Genomic DNA, 13303 nt, shown 5'->3' on the forward strand with positions numbered 1-13303 from the left:
TTTGGTCTGTTAAATTTTTTATGAAAGGTATTTTTTTATATGAAACTGGTTGTGGATTATTTATTAAAGCTCTATTGTAAAAGTTAGTGTTATAAATAAGTTTTTTTAATATATGTTTTGGGTAGCCATTGTTTAAAAACATTTCAAAAAGTTTCTTTAAATTGACATCTAGGAAACTCCGATCACAGATTGTCGTTACACGATTTTTCATAGATACAATTGTGTTAAATTTTTGACTTCTAGGATGATTAGTAATTAGTAATAATTAGTAAACCTACTCGCTGAAAATTGTACAACGGGAATTCACTCTATAACATATTGCGGTTACCATAACTCCTTAATAAAATCAAACAAAAATATGTCATTTATTTAGATATGCCAGAAAAATTTAAATTTTCATTCTTGTAGTTGTAAGTATTAAAATATTCATTTTGTTTACATATAATCATTAATTATTCTAATAAATTTACAGTTTTCTCCTGAAGAAGTCACAAAATCGTGACGAAATATTGAGAGACTGAACAAATAGAGTTTTATTTCCTGACCGATTGCTGATACTCTAAATCAATATTTAAAACAGTACGGTCGAAAAAATAATTTGAAAATATATATATATATATATATATATATATATATATATATATATATATATATATATATATATATATAACTACAACTCATACCATAATAATTCTACCAAAGTCAACTTAATCAAACAGATGAAAAATAGAGTAACAAAACTATCAGATCCTTCATTTCATACAAAAAACCTACAAATCCTACAGAAACTTTTTATTTCAAACGCTTATCCAACACCATTAGTTAATAAGATTTTGTTTAATACTATCCATGACGAAGATATTTCACCTTCCTTCGCGACTAACAAGATTATTAGAGGTTGTTGTTCCATGTCTTACGACAGATTCATCAGCATCGTCGAATTTCTCTTTAACAACACTTACTTCTCATTTAATGATAAATTCTATCAACAAACTTTCGGTACCCCTATGGGAGCTAAGATTTCTCCTATCATTGCAACTTACGTTATGGATTATGTATTAGACTCAGTCATTCCGTTACTATCCTTTAATATTCCATTTATTAAAAAATATGTTGATGATATCATTTTGGCTATACCCAATGACAAGGTAGATGAACTATTAGACACTTTTAATGGTTATGACCCCTACATCCAGTTCACTATAGAGAGGGAAGATGGTAATTGATCCGTCCCCTTTCTCGACATAAGGATGATCAGGGAAACCAACAACATCAAAATAGATTGGTATCAAAAACCGACCCATTCTGGTAGATACCTTAACTACAACTCATACCATACTAATTCTACCAAAGTCAACTTAATCAAACAGATGAAAAATAGAGTAACAAAACTATCAGATCCTTCATTTCATACAAAAAACCTACAAATCCTACAGAAACTTTTTATTTCAAACGCTTATCCAACACCATTAGTTAATAAGATTTTGTTTAATACTATCCATGACGAAGATATTTCACCTTCCTTCGCGACTAACAATGCTGATCCTGATGTCTTAAGTGGGAACCCAGTCTCTGATACTCCTATAAACAAATATTTTTCATTACCATATTTCAGAGATATCACTCCGGGGTTAACAAGGATTCTGAAAAGTGTTGAAAATAGCTTTGGCAATAATAATAACAACATTAAACTTAATGTAGCTTGTAGATCAGCCCTAACAATTAATAATCTTTATTCTAAGATAAAAGATAAGACTCCCATAGATAGGCTTAGTAATATTGTCTACAACATTCCATGTCTCTCTTGCAACAATTCCTACATCGGTCAAACATCTCAATTATTGAAATCACGTATTACACTACACAAAAGTGATTCTCGACTTCACCCTGACAGTTGTGCATTAGCCAAACATGTCCATTCCACTGGTCATCTCATGGACTATACCAACACCACAATTCTCCACCGTGAGAACAATAAATCTGAAAGAGAGTTCATTGAAATGTCTTATATTTTTCTTAACGATTTCTCCATTAATGTTAAGAGTGACATCAAGAATCTAAGCGATGTATACCACCTGTTACTTAAATCAGATACCAAGAACAATACTATATCACAGATTACTAACTTGACTGATATATCCATTAACAACTAACATACCTTTATAATTAATTTTCATTAACAAAAAATATATAACATTCCCTTGCTTTTCTTAGATACGTCTCAATAAGATTCAATAATACATGAACAATATAATATAATTAAATAAAGAAAATCAAAATAATATTTCCCTTTACTGGGATTTAAATTCATTCGTTTTTTACCAATGAACCTTAACGACATAAAGATTCATACCAACTATAATGAAGTTGTCAGCGCTTGCGTTCTGGCTTAAACAGAACCTCACTTTTAACTATCTAAAAATCAAAAATTTAGTTATTGCCGACATTTCAAAGAATTACCTCCTTTTAAATGTAGTTGCATTGGGTTTTTCGATTAACCTTGGGTAAGCCTTTACGTGTCAAGTTCGAAGCTACCATACATTTCAATTCTTATAAAAAACTTTTTTTTGCACATAGTAACAAAAAACACCACTATGTTACTAGCAAAGTTTTTTAATATTCTAACTCTACAATTCTAAGTTACGGTAAGATCAATAATGTTTTAATAGATAATATATGGTAGCTAATTATAATTTATTCTCTTTCAGCCCTGAAGAAGCCAAATTAATTCTCTTTGGCGAAAACGTTCGGCGAAACAATTGATACACATTAGAGTATTTCTTGCAGATTTCCCCAATATTTAAGAGTTTACTATTTAACTAATCTGCAAAGATTAAATTTCTTTTCTTTTTAGAGGAACATGGGGTTCTATAACAACATACGGGTTAATTATGGTGCTGAGGCGTTGGGGTTGCTCAAGGATTACCAAAAAACTAATGTAAGACTAGCAAAAGAAAGGAATCGGAGACTTTTTTTATTGTCATGTCGTTCTAAAGGTATAACACCAAAACACATTGTTCATGCCACCTCCTCTGTCCAAAACTATATTCACAGAAATGGTTTCTGGCAATTGCAGGGATGTCAACAAATTATCAGGTTAGATAGCAAACTTTTAAATGTTGAGATTGCAACCAATCATAGAGTTCTCAAACAGTTAGAAAAATCACTCACTGAACAAAAAACCGAAATCGTTAGATCAACCTCGGAATATGATTGGGTGCAATTTTCACATATTCAATCTATTAGATATAATAAAATATTTTATTCAATTAAATCAGACAATATCAAAAAAATTAACTCACTATATCAGTCCTGTTGTAAATCTGTTCTTAAAACTGATCCAAAATGGATTAAAAATTTATCTACCACAACTATTCCTGATGATATTCTAGGTTTCTTGGCATTAGAAAATAAATTTAGCATCGAACCAAAGTTAGGAAAAGATTTTCAAGTAAAAACACTTTTAGCAGACTTAGAATACATAATTTCTTCATTGCCATCTGAATTAGAACAAAACTTAATCCGATCAAGAACCACCAACATTATCACTAATCACATTTTGAATACTTCTAAATCATCTAATACTTTTTTTCATAACTTATATACTAAAACTAAAAAATTTCTTAAATACAATCCTGAGCTCTTAGTGACAAAAGCAGACAAAGGTAATGTTACAGTCATCTTAGAAAGAACTCACTACTTACAACTGTGTTCTTCTCTTATAGATAATGATAGATCTTATGTTTCACTTACATCCAATCCCACTTCTTCTCTGCAAAGGAAATGCAATACATTAATCGCATCCTTAGCCTCTTCCAATGAGATTGACCGTAACACAAAGAAAAAACTAACAACATATAATGGGAACATTGCAAAGTTTTATGCTTTGCTAAAAATCCACAAACCAACACTATCGGTTCGTCCCATAGTAGCTTCCATTGGAACACCCACTGAAAATATCTCAGCTTTTGTTACAGACATACTTACTAATGCATATAATTATGAAAGTCAATATTACATTAAAGATTCTTTTGAGATGGTAAATAAATATAATGGCTACATACTTCCATCAAATTATGTCCTCGTTAGCCTTGACGTTGTATCCTTATTCAGCAATGTTCATCTAGGAATATGTTTGACATCAATAGAGATCAACTGGGACCGTATTAGAGGTTGTTGTTCCATGTCTTACGACAGATTCATCAGCATCGTCGAATTTCTCTTTAACAACACTTACTTCTCATTTAATGATAAATTCTATCAACAAACTTTCGGTACCCCTATGGGAGCTAAGATTTCTCCTATCATTGCAACTTATGTTATGGATTATGTATTAGACTCAGTCATTCCGTTACTATCCTTTAATATTCCATTTATTAAAAAATATGTTGATGATATCATTTTGGCTATACCCAATGACAAGGTAGATGAACTATTAGACACTTTTAATGGTTATGACCCCTACATCCAGTTCACTATAGAGAGGGAAGATGGTAATTGATCCGTCCCCTTTCTCGACATAAGGATGATCAGGGAAACCAACAACATCAAAATAGATTGGTATCAAAAACCGACCCATTCTGGTAGATACCTTAACTACAACTCATACCATACTAATTCTACCAAAGTCAACTTAATCAAACAGATGAAAAATAGAGTAACAAAACTATCAGATCCTTCATTTCATACAAAAAACCTACAAATCCTACAGAAACTTTTTATTTCAAACGCTTATCCAACACCATTAGTTAATAAGATTTTGTTTAATACTATCCATGACGAAGATATTTCACCTTCCTTCGCGACTAACAATGCTGATCCTGATGTCTTAAGTGGGAACCCAGTCTCTGATACTCCTATAAACAAATATTTTTCATTACCATATTTCAGAGATATCACTCCGGGGTTAACAAGGATTCTGAAAAGTGTTGAAAATAGCTTTGGCAATAATAATAACAACATTAAACTTAATGTAGCTTGTAGATCAGCCCTAACAATTAATAATCTTTATTCTAAGATAAAAGATAAGACTCCCATAGATAGGCTTAGTAATATTGTCTACAACATTCCATGTCTCTCTTGCAACAATTCCTACATCGGTCAAACATCTCAATTATTGAAATCACGTATTACACTACACAAAAGTAATTCTCGACTTCACCCTGACCGTTGTGCATTAGCCAAACATGTCCATTCCACTGGTCATCTCATGGACTATACCAACACCACAATTCTCCACCGTGAGAACAATAAATCTGAAAGAGAGTTCATTGAAATGTCTTATATTTTTCTTAACGATTTCTCCATTAATGTTAAGAGTGACATCAAGAATCTAAGCGATATATACCACCTGTTACTTAAATCAGATACCAAGAACAATACTATATCACAGATTACTAACTTGACTGATATATCCATTAACAACTAACATACCTTTATAATTAATTTTCATTAACAAAAAATATATAACATTCCCTTGCTTTTCTTAGATACGTCTCAATAAGATTCAATAATACATGAACAATATAATATAATTAAATAAAGAAAATCAAAATAATATTTCCCTTTACTGGGATTTAAATTCATTCGTTTTTTACCAATGAACCTTAACGACATAAAGAATCATACCAACTATAATGAAGTTGTCAGCGCTTGCGTTCTGGCTTAAACAGAACCTCACTTTTAACTATCTAAAAATCAAAAATTTAGTTATTGCCGACATTTCAAAGAATTACCTCCTTTTAAATGTAGTTGCATTGGGTTTTTCGATTAACCTTGGGTAAGCCTTTACGTGTCAAGTTCGAAGCTACCATACATTTCAATTCTTATAAAAAACTTTTTTTTGCACATAGTAACAAAAAACACCACTATGTTACTAGCAAAGTTTTTTAATATTCTAACTCTACAATTCTAAGTTACGGTAAGATCAATAATGTTTTAATAGATAATACATGGTAGCTAATTATAATTTATTCTCTTTCAGCCCTGAAGAAGCCAAATTAATTCTCTTTGGCGAAAACGTTCGGCGAAACAATTGATACACATTAGAGTATTTCTTGCAGATTTCCCCAATATTTAAGAGTTTACTATATATATATATATATATATATATATATATATATATATATATATATATATATATATATATATATATAATAAAACGTGGTGGTACATTATACATAATCTAATGTATGGTTATATGTATATCTTTAATAGTACCCGATTCTATGTTACGGGTTTTATATAAATATTAAACACACAGACAGCAACTTCGATCCACATAACATTGAATTTCACCACCATCGTGTTTGTAGCCATATTAATAATTATTTTATATCAACCCCAACACCTTTTTCGAAAGTTGCGCCTCTACCGTCAGCTGGTATGGATAAGGTGTGGTGTGAAATTTGTGATAAAATTACAGGTATACCTGTATTTATCAATATATAAATAATAAACATTGGTCCTCTTACTAGGTGACAAAATATATACCTACCTACAACTGATGTCATTGTAGAAATATTCACAACAATGATATTTAATTTCTAAGCCAAGGATTATATCCCAATCCTACCAGAATTTTCAAGTCAAAAAGATATTTCCTAGTATAGAGGTACCGTCATTTCGGAAGGCATCTAATTTGCATATTATGAAGCATGTCGAAATTGTATAAGAACCGCCTTTGAAGTTGGTGATTGGTTACTGAAATTTTAACTAAACGACAGTGTTGCGCACTATTTAGTAGGTACATCTAAAACATATTATACTGAATAAAGGCGATGATCAGTAAGATATTTGATGGGACAAAAATAATAATACCTTCGTAATACGTTTTCCGAAACAAACAAACTATTTTTATTGTACAAAAGAATTATTAATATTGTTCTGAAGCTATTTTCTTGTGGCATTTTAAATTAATTACTATTTAACTGGGAATAAGCCATTATTAATAATAATAATAAGGCTTATTCCCAGTTAAATAGTAATTAAGAATTATTAAGTTCTGAATATAGATAAGTTTAACAAAATGGATTTTTAAAATAGCAATTAATTGTCAAGCGTATTTTCCAAAATATTAAATACCAATACAATACCAAAATATTAAAGAGTGAGGAAAATTATATGCTAATGAACGGTCCCAATTACATGTACCTAAACTTCTACCTGATTTAATTCTGTTCTTGGAAGCGTTTTAGTGATATAATAAAGTCATGTAAACATAAATATTCCTGTCTTTGGGAAATGCCTAATTTCATGGACCTACCCGATTTAAGACGTTTCTTGTAAATATATATTAGCGATATAATAAAGACTACCGTCAATATTGCTGTCCTTCTAAAATATATGCACATCTAAATTTGTAAATGAAAACTTATAAAAGATATAAAATTAACTCTATATACATATCATTTAAAAATTCATATACCTAATGTGAATGTTTCAAAGAAGAACGACAAAATCTAATTTAATTTTCTTCTTCCGAAGAACACTCGATGACTTCGGATGTTAAATAACTGTCTTCTATTTTAATTGCATGATGACATCGTTTTCTCCACTCATCTGGGGTTATTTCGGAAACTCGTTTTTCCAACAGGTGTCTCACATCTTCCAATTTGAAAGATATGTTATTTTGTGCGATATTATTTTTAATGTCTATCGGATTTAAATCCGGATGGTATGGAAGTAACCGTAAAGGAGTGTGACCATATTCACGCAAAAGTTCATCGAATTCATACTTTTGAAACGATTTTGATGGTACTTAATCAACGCATAATATTCGGGTTTAAAACTTTGAGGGTTAAATGTTATATTGTTTTTAATCAGCCAATCAATCATATTTATCATTTTTTTGGAATTACTATTAGGCGCAGGATTCACTTGTACCGAATGGTATGAGGTATTATCGCAAACAACTATTGAGTTAGCGGGTAAATTTGGAATTAGTTTTATCTTTAGCCATTTGCGGTAATTCGTGGCATTCATTTCTAAGTCGTAGTAACCGGATTTACTACAAATATTAAAAGCGCGTTTGGAATAAATCCCATTTCACCACCAGCATGCACTATTATTAAACGTTGACCCTTCGAAATGTTCATCAGTAACCCTTTACTAGAATTATAATTCCAAGTTTTCGACAAAGTATGTCCACTGTGTATATATTATGTCTCATCGAGGTAAACAATGGGTCTGTTTTCATTTCTATAATGTTTGATAAGTCTTAAGTATTTGATTCTCCAAGACCTTATTCCCGTCTGTTCAACCAACAATTTTCTGTTGTCCTGTGCTCTCCTCCTACGAAAATTCATATTTCGAAGAATTCTTCACAGCGAGGCTTCTGATACTTTAATGTCCAAATATATCTTAATTTTGTTCTTCAATTTATTAGCAGTAACAATACAATTCTCTGTTTTATGAAAATCGTGCATTATACGCCGAATATCTGTAATTTGATATTCTGGTAAATCTGTCACAGGTGACTTTCGTAAAGGTCTCTTTGAAGAAAATTCAACTTTGTTTTTATTATCTAGAGACTGTTTGCTCTCTTGTAGTATTCTGGATACTGTCCGTACAAAAATGCCTATACCGACGTAAATATAATCAGCGTATAAGTAAAATGTAAGATGCAGTAAGAGAAGATCTGGAGAAAATGGGAGTGAGACAATGGGAAATAGTGGCACAGGACCGACAAACATAAAAGGCAATAGTAAACGCGGCAAATACTCACGAAGAGTTGCAACGCCATTGATAATGATGATGATGACGTAAATAATAATTCAAAATAATTGGTATGTTGCAGTAATAATTTTTCAAATTTTAAACAGACAACATAAAGAAACAAAAAAGTACATTGAAAAGTAACTCAAAACGATAGTAGAAAATAAAAAAAATAAATAAGAGCTTTCTACGAAAACAAGAGCCTATGAACTCTTTCTCCACATATGAAAAATGATGACGATCTATTACTAAATAAACTAACTAGGGGAATAATGACAATTTGGCAAAATTATTTTACAGTAAATGTGGTTATTATTTTACAAAAAATTATGTTAAATAAAAATCAAAATACAAAAGAGAAGCGAAGGTAGGCAAAATGGGGAACAAGAGCAGAGTATAAAAGGTTGACAAATAAGTACCATTGAGAACTAAAAGTAAAAAGTATTGAAACATTGAATTTGAATATCAAAAATTAATACTAAATGCATTGAAACTCCTTACCTGTTGCTTCAGCAGTCTTATTTTTTACCATTAGCAGAGTGTCCATTTTACTTTTCATATTTTTAAAATAATTATACACATTAAATATTATTTGACGACCCTGCTCTTTAATAACGCTACGTTTTTTTCCGCCCATTTTCAGCAAGATTGTTTGAAAATAAAATTATCTAATATTTAACACACACACAACTTGTTCTCAAATGCACTGCTGCGCCACTGAGTATTGAAATGATTTACTGTTAAGGCGTGGATTAGGTAGAAATTTCAAATTTTGACCTCTGCCCAGTGCGATAATATGCAAATTAGATGCCTTCCGAAATGACGGGACCTCTACCGATTTGCAAGCAATTTTTGAGGATTGCTAACATAGACCCTTTCAATATCTAACCATTACATCGATATATATATATATGGCTGTTTATCGCTCCAAATACCTGCTATTTGTGATGGAGTTCCCATAGGTATTTACATTAATTGATAAGAATTCATCCATAAGTTACAAAAACTGGTTAAAAAGATTTACTGATCTCGACAAGAGGTGGGGCGCTTCACACAGGCGTGGCCTACTACTCATGCATGCGCAGGAAAAAAGTACCCCAAGTGAGGTGTTTTCTACTGTAGAAAAGACCTCACTTTTGCCTACCTTTTTCCTGCGCATGCTTGAGTTGTAGGCCACGCCTGTGTGAAGCGCCCTGCTTCTTGTCGAGATGGGTAAATCTTTTGTATTTAATATTCTTCTTTTACTAACATGCTATGATGAAGTTGTTTGAACATATTATATGTATCACAAATAAGAGATGTAAAAACATTAACATGTGTAATACAAAAGGCATAGACGTAAAATTGCTTAACATAGTATTGAAATAAAAATGTTTAAATTGTATAGGTAAATCGTGCGGTTAATAATCAAAAGTTTTTCTTTGTAAGATGATAACCACTTTCACATACTTCACCAAAAGGGGTATGAATTTAATTAAAAAAATTTAAACCCAAATTGATGAAAATGTAAATGAAAATAAACCATCATATTTCGACGCTGAACATTTCCTCTACTTAATCAATGTTCTGGTTTGTCATATATTCCAAATAAAAAAAAAGTAAACCCTACCTTAAATGTTGTTAGGATATGGCTAACATTTTCTGTAATTGAAAATAGCTTTTATGAGTAAAACTGAGTATGTGTATTTAAGACATAACTATATAACACTCCGTTCTCCGTATCTTTGCACATCATAGTTGTACGAATTAAATCAAAGCGTTTAAATCAGACGTAAGTCTTTTCTAGATTCATGAAATAATTAGGAAATGTTTAATATTTCGTTAAACGTATTTATAGTGATTGTTTTTGTTTATTTATTGTACTGGACGTTAACAACTCATTATAGAATTGTTTTGAACTTAGACCATAAAAACTAAAATCCGTTTTTATTGTCTAAGGTTTTGAATGTAATTTTGAGTTTTCTACATATTCAACGTTATTATGATTATTGTGTTACGATAATTATCCTGGCCTAAAATAACCGTAAATATTATGACTAATGCTGTTCTGTTTTTAGATTTTACGAGAGTATTCTACTAGCCGGCAGAAATTTACCTGAAGGGACCTTCCAGAAACGGTCGAGCCGATGTAAAAATACCCGTTTGCCTTACCGTTATAATTTCGCCGCTAATCGAGAAGGCTGTTCGATGATTCTAGCGTAAAGGCAATGGCATATATAAAGGACATTTTATTTGGAAGGAACAGTTAATTCTCAAGACCCGCGCTCGCGAATTTGTTACGTACGGATATAATAAATTATTGTCAGATAAGTTAATATAAATAAAGAAATAAATTAAATCCGTAAGTGTTATAAATATTGAACCTTTTAATAAATTCACAACAAATGGTGTCAGAGTGAGATCGAACATAAATTAGACTTATAATAATAATACAAGTGAATATAAAATAAATTGTGAAAATGGCTACGATTTATGAGCTGACAGTGACTAATTTAAGAAGACATCTTGAAGACAGAGAATTAGCTTCTACCGGAAAAAAGGCTGAGTTAGTCCAACGACTAAAGAACGCTTTGCTAGAAGAAGGACTAGATCCAGAGACTTATATATTTGAAGACAAACATGATGCTGTCCTCTCGTCGATTTCGAAAATTTCTGGTGACATCGCATCATTAGAGAACAAAGTTTCTGACGATATTTCGAAAGTTTCTTCTGATGTAGCCAAAGTTTCTGGTGATGTAGCCAAAGTTTCCGGCGACATCGCTTCGTTGGAAGACAAAGTTTCTAACGAGATTTCTTCGCTGGAAAGCAAAGTCTCTGCTAACATCTCTTCGGAAATCTCTAAAGTCACTTCTGAGATGTCTGCCCTGGACGATAGAATATCTTCATTAAAAAACCAAGTTGCTGCCGATATGTTAGCCTTCGAAGAAAAGATATGGAGAGAGATGGAAAAGAAGATGGAGGAAACAGGGACAGCAGAGAGAGGTAACAATCCGATTACAGTGGAGATAAAAGAAGACGAGACGAAATTTAAGTTGGAGACACGGCCGAAATTTGAAGGAAGTGGAGGTTCTATTCATGTTAAAGTCCCAGCTTTCGACGGAAAATCATCATGGAACAACTACATGAAACATTTCGAATCAGCCGCAAGAGCAAATGGATGGTCTGAAAAAGAAAAGGCTGTAAACCTGACTATCGCCCTTCGAGGAGATGCCTTAGATGTGCTTCAGACCATAGCTGTAGAGGAGACCGATGATTTCGAACAACTGAAGAAGAGGTTAAATATGCGATATGGCCACGAACATTTGGAGCATGTATATCAGTCACAGCTTAAAAATCGTAGACAGAAGAAAGATGAGGCTATTCAAGAATATGAGGTAGATATTGCCAGATTAGTACGATATGCTTATCCAACAGCTCCCGAAGACATGATGGAAAAATTGGCCGTTCAAACGTTTATTGATGGTCTTCGTGATCATGAAATGCAGAGAACACTACGATTAGCTCGTCACAAGACGCTGGTTGATGTCCTATCCGCCGCCCTCGAATACGAGTCAGCTACGCAGGCCTCTGGCGGGTACAGTAAAGTTAGGACTGTAAAAGAGGAAGGAGATGAAGATAAACTTGACCAGCTCGTTAATATGATGAAAAGCATGACATATAAGAAAACGAAGACCATCAGATGCTGGAATTGTGGCGAAATAGGACACGTACGAAGCTCCTGTAAACACCCTAGGTAGATGGAGACATAAATGGTAAAAAGCATACGTTGTTGGTGGATACCGGAGCGACCAGAACCATTATACGCCCGACAGTTATAAACAGCCGAAAGAAACTGTTACCAACGAGGTTACGACTTCGGACCGCTACAGGTGAAAATGCCAACATTCATGGAGAAATCCAGGTACAATTGGGAATTGGGGCAGAAAAGTTTGTCCATACTGTTATAGTTGCTGACATCGAAGAGGATGTTATATTAGGAATGGACGTAATGAATATGCATGGATTCCAATTGAATTTTAAGAATAAGGTAATCAAAGTTGGCAACGAGGAGGTATTTCTCCATCCACATAATGACAACACTGTGCAAGCAGCCATTACAGAAGATACAGTCGTGCCTGCGAGAAGCGAAACGATCATAGTAGCGCGACTACAGGGAATTGTAGACGAAGGGAGACCTGTTATGATGGAGCCTTGGAACCACGACGATGAGGTTGGCCGTGGAATCATAATTGGAAAGGAATTGGTTACTTCGGCTAAAGAAATTCCTGTGAGACTTATCAATGTCAACGACTACCCAGTGACCATAAAGAAAGAGACAAAAGTAGGAACTTGTGTACCTGTGACATCCATAATTCGTCAGGCGACAACATCTGATAATTCCAACGACAAATTCGACCAAATGGTTGCAGTTGCAGGACAGTCTCTAAATCAGATGGAGAAAAGGAAATTAAGGGAATTTTTTCGGCAGTATCGTGATATTTTCGTACCGAAAGGAGGAAAGACGGGAAGAACTACCGTTGTTAAGCATAAAATTGATACTGGTAATGCTAAGCCAATTCGTCAAACAGCTCGACGATTACCACAGGCG

Source organism: Diabrotica undecimpunctata, chromosome 11 (assembly GCF_040954645.1).
Source record: "Diabrotica undecimpunctata isolate CICGRU chromosome 11, icDiaUnde3, whole genome shotgun sequence".
Lineage (NCBI taxonomy): Eukaryota > Metazoa > Arthropoda > Insecta > Coleoptera > Chrysomelidae > Diabrotica > Diabrotica undecimpunctata.